Consider the following 9932-nt stretch of genomic DNA (forward strand, 5'->3'; position numbering starts at 1 on the left):
AGACAGTATGCTAATGTCTCATAACCTATATCAACCTGACACTTTTCGTCTATAAACTATGTATTAGTTGCTAATTACTTAACTATTTACCAAGTGGTTAAATGTGTTTTTCAGCTGCTAATATAAGCACAGACATGCTGCCCAGCCTCTCTAAGGAGGATTACGTGATCTCTTTCCCGGGCCAGAGCACTTCTTCAGAAGGAGAACCATTTGGAGACTTTCTCATGGTGAAAATGAGGTAATATTAGATTGACATTTGGGAGACATTTAATCTAACCATGCAGGCAGTGTTTCCTGTTATCAAAGAAGCATTTCCTGGCCATCATTACAATACATGTATCTAAAGATGTAGTTGTTTGGTGTTTGCTGTTAGGTTGTTGTTACGTTGTGGTGTTCTTTGCCTTTATAATTACCATTGAATAAATGTATGTCTTATACAGGGTCAAGAATCAGACCTGTGTAGACCAGGCACCTCCTCTGGGACCTGTGATTTCAGCCCCACTACCACCCCCTTTCCCTCCTCCTCCTCTACCCATTACCCCCTTCCACTCTCCATCCCCCCACCCCTCTCCAAACCCAAGAGACCAACATGGTGCCACCAGAACCGTACAGCTTGTCAGCCAACAGTATGTCTTATACACAGACACAGAGTTGGAGCAATCAAGAAGCACCTTTTTTGAATAACAGCGTGCTGGACAAGAAGGAGACTATATCCTTTCCAAAGATCTTCGCTGTTGATTAATCAGGAATACAGTAACAAGCATGATTTCCATTAAGAGAGCGGCAGGGATGACTTCCGGTATCCATGCAGCCGTGAACTCACTGTAATGGCGAAGCATCTCATAGACTACTACCCAATGGTGCGGGACAGATCTGCAACCAGTGGAGCTGAGTGGGTAAGTCACTACTCAGGTATTCAACACATGTTTCCAAACACAGCACTGTTGGATACCTGGCAGCCAAAGTGCAAACATCTGACACTCAAAATAGGAGGGATGTGCTTCATCCAGATCAATCATGGAAACATGTGTCTGCTTGTATCGTTTCATTTCTGGATTTGATTTTGTTAAATGTGATTTATAACACAAACAATTTGTTGTTTGTTAGGAATCTGTGAAGAAGCAGCTTTTGAAAAGGATTCAGAGTGTGACAACCCTCAAAAAGAAGCAGGGAGCGACCCCTTCAAGAAAGAGGCCACGAAGCCTTAGCTTTCAGAGCAGCCAGATCTGAGATGTCCACTGATGAGACTGACGAGTCCACCTCCTCAACTTTGATCTTGGAGAGATCCCCACAATCTAGATGCAGCACCCCAGAGGTTGAACAGTTGGGTGGTAAGTACACAAATTTAAATAGTGGATAGTGTTTCCGTATAAATGCAACTTCTACTACTACTCTAAACGAGGGACTAGAAACAAAGTGACTATTTAGTCTTCAGTGTTTCCTGTGGAATGAGAGGTTTGGGGTGGTAGTACCAGTGGGAACATTGGTCTTAATTTCAGTCTATATTTTTAAATGTTAATTGGTCGGGTTTGTTATGTTTTCTGGCATCAGAAACTACTGAGAGCCTACAGAACCAGGCGAGACATTATAAAATTCTATAGGAGATGTACAAAACACAGGCCAGACCCAACCAGAAGGATGTTTCCCAGCTCCTGGACCTCAAGCAACACGGGCCTTTATCGACTCTGATGCTACTAAGGAGCAGGACGAGCCTACCAACATACTTCAAGCGTATCCCTGCTTCAGAGAACTGGATCATGTAAGCAAATGTATTCATTTTAAGTAGGCCTATGCTTTCTTAGCCTGGTTAACACCAGACCTGAGCAGCGTGAGAAGCCATAGCAGGGACGGGGGTAAACTACTTTGAGCAAATGTAAAACAGTGAGCTCGCGAGAATTCGGTCTGGTAGTAACCAGGCTAATGCTTCCTACGCCTCCAGCTAGATAGTGTAAGACTATCTCTGTCTGTCTGTCTGTGTGTGTGTCAGGTTATGGATGAACTCCGGCGGAACCTCGATCGAGGGAACTCCCGCTTCGTACCTGAACTGAAGACCCGCTGGGGGTACCTTTTACAACAAGGCACAGTTTTATGGAGTGCTCAAAAGGTCATGAAGCAACCGCTGCTGGACAAAGGTAATTACTGGCTCTGTTGACAATGGAGAATCCCATGAAAGTATTAATGTTTGTTTAAATAACTGGCTGCAGTAAATCAAATGAAACTATTTTCGTTTTTAACAGTGAAGCACTCAATCGCCTTGATGAAGGCTTTACCAGACATGTTCCCATCAGCTGTGGCTCCAACGAAGACGTTAGGACATGCAAGTGAGGCTATGCTTCACATCCTTGAGTTAAGAAATGTGTGCATGTATTAGAATGTTCATATTACTTGACCATAACATACAAAAGCAGTGTGAATTGTTTTTGAGGTCATATTTGTTTTTCTCTTTGTGTTTGTGTCAGTCTGCAGAAGATCCCAACACCTTTCTTCAGGCAAGACCACTCTTCAGCCCTGTCGTGATTGTTTGCAAAACCAACTGCAATCTGGCCATTGGAACCATGCCTGTGGTGACCTTCCCAAAAGAAAACATCTATGCAAGTGTGACATATCTCATGGCATGTTATTACGCCTTTCACCTCACATATCCTAAGTTCATTGCGACACTCCTCTCTGTGCTGCAGACAGAAGTCCTCTCGGACCCCATCCACGACCGGGACATGACTTCTTCATATAAAAAGGCTATGGCCGAGTGGAAAAAGTTCATTACTGACTAGGGTTGCACAATAAAAAATAAAAAAATGACGGTCCCGATAACAGAACTGTGTGTATCGCCCGATCCGAGAACCGATCTGATAACCTTAAAGCACTGTTATATTTGTTATCTTGTTGTGTGCTTGGAACAGTATAAGAACAGCTAGCTGTGCACGAGATGATAAAGCTAACAAAGGGAAAGCAGACATTTTTCCTGTGTCACGTTGAAATTCTTCCGTCTTGGGCAATGGAAATCCCGCCCTCTGTAATCTCGTTCGAGTTCAGCTTTGTGCAATCAGTGACCTCTAGTGGTGAAGAATCGTAAGTAGTCTTTTTTTTAAAAGAAAGTATTCGATGTAAGGGCAAAACATGTTAATTTTAGTGTGTAACTAAGCCATATTTATTATATCCAGCAAATCTCAACTGACTGGATATAATTGTTCTATTAAATTGTCGAACATACAGTTGAAGTCGGAAGTTTACATACACTTAGGTAACCTTCCCGCTAGCCATGATTGACTGAGATAATGAGTGGGCTGGACATGCCGAGAGATGAGTTCGGATTGGTCTGCCATGTAGCACGCTTTTGTCCATAGCATGAGCCGGTCAGTATGTGTAGGTAATCCTTTCTAACGCTGCTTTAAAAAAAAAAGATATCACATAGTAGAATTGCATAAGTGCTGCTCTCCACTTTCTGGAGGATTCAGTGGAATTAGAGTATGATAGCTAAGGAGATGGAGAAAATTCTGGTGTTTCATTGCAAATATGCAGACAGAGAACACACAGAAGGCTGTTGTATAAAGCACCTGTCTCCGAATTAAATCTTGAAACTAAGGGCAATCATCACATCCGTGACAGAGAGGGAGAAGCGTCCATCCATGTATACGAGTAAGAGAGTCTAGCTAGCTACATTTTCAGATATTACACATTTCTAATTTAGTCAGAAAGTAATTTTAATTTCAAGTTAAAGAGTACTGTTAGCTAGCTAACATTACGCATATGATCTGTGTAATAATATTATTCGTATCTCAGAGCCATTTGCATTGCTAGTTATAGCCTAATGTTAACATTGAACCTGGTTGGTTAGCTATCTGCAGAGGGGCCTGTGGCACAGTCAGGTCAAACAGGAAGGGGATGCCGGCATTCGGATGCAGGAAGATGCAGAGAGAGGAGGTGGAGTTCAAGGAAAGCTGTCAACAGCTGGCAGTAAAGTGGCATGACAAACGAGACGTCCATGCCCTCTCCACTGTCCATACAGCAACCATGTCGGCCACAGGGAAGGTGGACCACTTGATGGAAGAAAGAAAGATCAAACCGGACTGTGTGCTTGACTATAACCTCAAAATGGGGACAGTGGATAAGGTGGACATGATAAACAGCTTTGTGGAATGCGCTCAGAAAACGACCAAGTACTACAATAATATTTTTTTCCGCGTTATCGACACTGCTGCCCTAAATGGCCACATAGTTCACCGCCAACTAACAGGTGAGATGATTACCGAACAATGTCTTTTTTGTAATTGGACGTACATTTCACATAAAAATCACATACCGTTCCATTATGCAATTATATTGACAATATCTCACCCACCTACCCACTGCCTCATCATCTCCCCTCATTCATCCTCCCCACAGGTAAAGTAATTACCTACCAAAAGTACAGAGAAAACCTAATGAGAGAGCTGCTGGAGGAGCACCACACCCCTCGGCGTTCATCCACTAGGTGCCGTCCTGCTGCAGACAATCCCCTACGCCTCACTGCACAGAATTGTCACTGCAAAGTCTGCCTGTCTGGCACCAAGAGAAGGAAGCAGAGGAGGTTGACAAAGTACATGTGTTTAGCTTGTGACACACCTCTATGTATTTCACCATGCTTTGGGAATACCATATGCTCAAGCACTGTTGAGTACATCTGCAGCAATTACTGACTGACTGACTTGACAGGTGACCTGCAATGATATTATGCCTTTATAGGTGGGGGTTGGAAATGCAGTTGTTGTTCAATCACTGCATGAATATGGGTTATGCATATTCATAAGTTGTCAGTCTTTTCTTGCAGCTTTTTTCCCTCCAGTAAAACTAGTTTTTGTTGTTCAACCACTACCAATACTTCAATAAAATAGACGAGTATTACATGTAGGCCTATATGTTTTCTTGCTGTGTTTTCATCCAGTAAAACTGTTAAGGAGTGTACACTAGCATACAAAATCTGGCATCAATCATCAGTTCGAATTATGTCCAGTTCCAGTTAAGATATTGGCAAATTATGGTTTCTGAATGTACAGTATAAAGAGGAATTATTAGTCATTAGAATACAATATCAGGATATAGCAATAAAACAATATAACAAAGAACATAACACTGCTATAAAAAATAATAAATTGCCTTGACATAATCACAAATATGAGTTATTTAACAGTAAGAAACAGTAACTGTTGAGCTCCACAAGGGGGCAGGGAAGAACTGAGCTATGCTAAACAGGCCAAATGAAAACAAGCCATGGTCATAGGGCAAGGATATCTTCAAAAGACAACACAAGCCAATACTTCTCTGAAGCAATTAGCATTGTTTTACAGATATAATAGAATGTAGCTAGCTACATAAGCACAATTGAGTATAACACCATAAAAGTTATGAAATGAGTACCTTGCATGTCCACTGTTATAAGGAATACACACAAATATAGTATGCTCCATACATACAGTGAGCTACAGTAGAAACCTAACACAACATACAGTTCTCAAATCTGCATCAACAAAATATTCAAATTTTCCCACCAGTGGTGTGTTTTCACTAAACTGACTTTTATCAGATTTAAAATCAATCAATTTGCTTAAGTTTTCATGTACTGAATAAGTTCAATGTGTTTCGAACGCATTTTCAACTCTACCAATAGTTTTGTCAAAAAAACAGCTGTGTTAAATAGCGAATGTGCCTACTCTGGTCTTGGCTCCTGCGGTCTAGCCAACAGCTCATAGATACAGTGCAGGTAGGCTAGTCTCATGATGAGATCATTATGAATAAGAGCGAGAATATTATTATTTGTCAAGTGGCAGTCAAGCATCACTCATCATGTCACCAGAATAAGACCTTCAATATTTATTGGAAAGGAGTATCAAGCTCATCACCGTGCACTTTCACCACCCTGTGAAGTTCATAATATTTTATTTCTTCTGTAACCTAATAAACTGCATGGTTTCCTGAGTCGTAGAACCACACACCATATCATCGTGTGACTCCACATTTACTTTGATATGATGGCAATTATAGCCATATTCGCGCATAAAGGCGTAATTAATTTTACCGACACAAAAAGATCCCACCATGACGAACAATCGAATTATCTGTCTGCATTTATTAAATTGTACTAAAAAATCCTGTTTCCATCACAGCTGTCATGATTCTTTTTAAACGTTATGACTTTACTCGCATTAAAACTCTGGCTGGAAACGTAGTTGTGTGTGTGCTTGTAGTGTGTGTGTGTGCGTGCGTGTGCTGACATCAGTGCCAATTGGAAAGAGTAGGGTACTACTCGTGGAGGAACCCTGGGCGCGGCTCCTGGTTGGTTCAGGCACTCTGCAATGTCCTCAATGAGTTTGGCAAGCAGCTGGAGATCATGCAGATCCTCACACGTGTCAACTACATGGTGGCCACCAGCTTCGAGTCCTGCTCCGAGGACCCATGATTCAGCGAGAAAAAGCAGTTCCCCTACGTAGTCTCCATGCTGACAAAAGAACTGCATTTCAACTGACCGCCAATGACCACCACAGACTGACAGACCGACTAACTGACGAGACTGACTAATCCACACACTGACCAAGCGGTCTAAAAATTCAGGGATGATTCAGGCACAGTGGGACACTGCGCCGTTTGGGCGAGAATGCAGTTTTGCACGTGTAGCGTAGCTGAGCACAAAACAATCTCTCCAAATTCATTTCTGCGTTCATGTGTTGGTGGTGATACTTGCCTCTTCTTCATATCACATTTGATCGGATCTTTGTCGACAGGCTGTGTGAAATATATGTTATTTTACCGACCCAGAAGATTTGCTGGGTCGGTAATAACTTATTTTATTTTTTCATGATTACAAAATAATTCTATAAGCCACAATAGTGAACTGTGGCAACCGAGTAGACATGTTACTCATTCAACACATACCTTTCAACCACACAGATGGCACCCTTGAATCCTCTCGACATATGAATCAGCGATGTAGTGCCCTACCTGTACTAAAAGGAGTGTTTGCTCCACTTGTTTTGGAATGGAATTGTATGGGGGAAATCATATTTTAAATGCTTTCCAGGTTTAAATGCTATTGTACTCAGGAATATATTTTGAAAAGAAAAATGGAAAAATGATTATATAGAAAAGGAAGACAAATTCCCTAAAAAAGGAAATATTGTGAATTTACTAATGGCTCCTTTTGAATCTGGGGCAACACAATGTTTAAATTACTTCACATCAAAGGAATGACTATGTAAACACTTGACAGTCGTGTGTATAGGTGGCAGGGAAGTCAGCCGCAGGAGAATCAAAACTTGGTGGAAGGGAGTAGTTTAATAACTTAAAACGCATAACTCCAAAACCATGAAATACAATGAAACAAAGTGGGTACGAGGACCCATCGCGCACCAAATACAAAACACGAATACTGAACATAAAACAATCTCTGACAAAGACATGAGGGGAAACAGAGGGTTAAATACACAACAGGTAATGAATAGGATTGAAACCAGGTGTGTAGGAAGACAAGACAAAACTAATGGAAAATTAAAAATGGATCAATGATGGCTAGAAGACCGGTGACGTCGACCGCCGAGCACCGCCCGAACAAGGAGAGGCTTCGACTTCGGCAGAAGTCGTGACAACACTACTTTATTGTATTAAACATGAAGAATTGTATTGTAAAATGAATTGTGTGTTATTTTTGTCGTACAGACGTTGCATACACATGCTAATCCTGGATTTATAATAAATCCATTTAGCTAAATGAAAACTTTGCCTAAGGGCCTGCACACAAAGTCCGAAGGGTGTAGAAACAAATGTTTCAACATTAGGTGGGTGTTTCAAGCTCCTGGAAATTTTTATACGATTTGTTTTTACACATACACAAACTTGTTTGGATTGGAAGCGGACATAAGATTGCAGCACCAGACAGTTAGTCCAGGTGTGCAGAAAAAAAATCTGACTTGGTGTGCATGGTTCATAACACACACAAAAAAACACATGACAAAAGTTAAATACCACCCCCATTCCCTCCAGCCTTGGCATTTGTCCTCCATCAGAGGGTAGGGGCAGAGCGTGAGGCATCGCAAATCTTAAGGGGCTTCCAGTTGGACCCCTGATTGTCGTGCCCGGGGCACACAGCCTGGTGAAGGACATTGGTGAAGGTGGCGACATAGAAACAGTGGAGAGGGGTCATGGTGTCGGCCCCCAGGAAGCACACCAGGCCCCCGGGGAAGCTGGAGTAAATACCGATGCGAGTGAAGTGCTGTCCGGCCACCACAGGGAGCGCATGGGCCACCCTGTCATGCCATGCTGTGTAGTCCCCATTAAAGAACTCCATTGCCCAAGACTCGTCTCCACGGCCCAGCCAGCAGTCCTCCTCGCGGCCCTTGCGTGGGATGCTTGGGTAGGTGAGACCTAACTCCCAGTAGGTCTTCCCACTTACCTGTACCTCCCAGTAGTGACGTCCCTCTCGGAAGCCCTGCCGGCTGATGACGTTGAGGGTGGTGTCGAAGCGTGAGGGGTTCTCTGGGACTTCTTGCCAGGTGTCCGTGTACTCTGCCAAGTCACCCTTAGGGGAAATTATAAGTTTCGGGTGGGCAGTGGTAGGGTCAAGGACAACGTCAGAGGCATCTAAGTAAAACACACATAAATTGAGCAATTAAATACATATTAATACAGGTAATGAGTGGAGAACAGGAGGGCTTCTTAAAGAAAAAATAACAGGTCTGTGAGAGCCGTAATTCTTACTGGTTGGTAGGTGAGCAAATACTTATGTCATGCAATAAAATGCAAATTAATTACTTAAAAATCATACAATGTGATTTTCTGGATTTTTGTTTTAGATTCCGTCTCTCACAGTTGAAGTGTACCTATGTTAAAAATTACAGACCTCTACATGCTTTGTAAGTATGTAGAGGTCTGTAAGAAAACCTGCAAAATCGGCAGTGTATTAAATATGTCTTCTCCCCACTGTATGTCCCTTTGCTTAGACTACTCAGCCTCCTCACACATCTGGGCTGTGCATTCCAATTGCCTCACAGCCACCATCCCACTTCAGACACCAATGTAGCAAACGGCAGGGCAGGAAAGCGAACCTGGGTCGCTGGCATGAAAAGCAAATACCATAGGCATGGCACCAATAGGATTAAACCACTTGGTGGGAACTGTACTGGGCTCATATAGCGAAGATCGCTACATTATGGTTTTAAATACCATTTCCGGAATGAACATGAATCTCAGGATTCCCAGCATTTCAGGATTTTCAGATTAGAACATTTTCACATTTGTGGTAAAAAACATTATAAGACCAAGCAATTACACAATCAAAGCAGGAGCAAAGGAACCAGACAAAGGAAATACAAACAAACTAGGGCTGTCCAAGTTAATCAGTTAACTCAAGTTCACTTTTTGTAATTTTAGTGCACACTTTTTTCTCCTTGTGATTAATCACATTGTCTAAAGCGTTCAAAATACACTGAAAACATCCCAAATACATAATCTTTACAGCTAAAAACAACAATGCAATGTAAAAAGAAGTTGACATTGAGGTTAAAGACAGTGTTTTCTCAATTTACCTAATCTCGTCGACTAGCCGGTGTTTTGCCAAAAATCTCCCCCCTGCCAGAATTCTCCCCCCCTTCGCGTTCATTGCTGTGACTTGCTTGCAAGTTGATATTTCTATTCTTCACTCCGTTGTCCGTTTAGCTAACATTTCACTGATCTTAGCAGCAGAAAGTATTTTTGTCTGCAGTTTTCGGTTTGGCTATTTGTTTCAAGTGAATATGGTGGATCTACCTTGTATGGCGCCATGGGCGAACACCCTCTTCACTGACCGCGCCCGCCCGCACATGGGGGCGCCCCGTGCCGCCCCCGGCAAGATGCCGCCCGTACCTAAATCTGCTACTGATTTGTATTAGTGTCACAACTTCCGCCGAAGTCGGCTCCTCTCCTTGTTC

General features: G+C 42.4%; 2 long non-coding RNA genes across 2 annotated transcripts; both read left to right on the forward strand.

Annotated features, from left to right (window-relative positions):
- Positions 1 to 401: 401 nt before the first annotated feature.
- Positions 402 to 1748, forward strand: LOC129853291 (uncharacterized). Its single transcript, XR_008759111.1, has 3 exons — positions 402 to 896; positions 1108 to 1331; positions 1552 to 1748. It is a non-coding gene; the product is annotated as an uncharacterized LOC129853291 (long non-coding RNA).
- A 241-nt stretch (positions 1749 to 1989) lies between these two features.
- Positions 1990 to 4937, forward strand: LOC129853334 (uncharacterized). Its single transcript, XR_008759116.1, has 3 exons — positions 1990 to 2132; positions 2238 to 2321; positions 2460 to 4937. It is a non-coding gene; the product is annotated as an uncharacterized LOC129853334 (long non-coding RNA).
- Positions 4938 to 9932: the final 4995 nt, after the last annotated feature.

Source organism: Salvelinus fontinalis, chromosome 1, assembly GCF_029448725.1.
Source record: "Salvelinus fontinalis isolate EN_2023a chromosome 1, ASM2944872v1, whole genome shotgun sequence".
Taxonomy (NCBI): Eukaryota; Metazoa; Chordata; class Actinopteri; order Salmoniformes; family Salmonidae; genus Salvelinus; species Salvelinus fontinalis.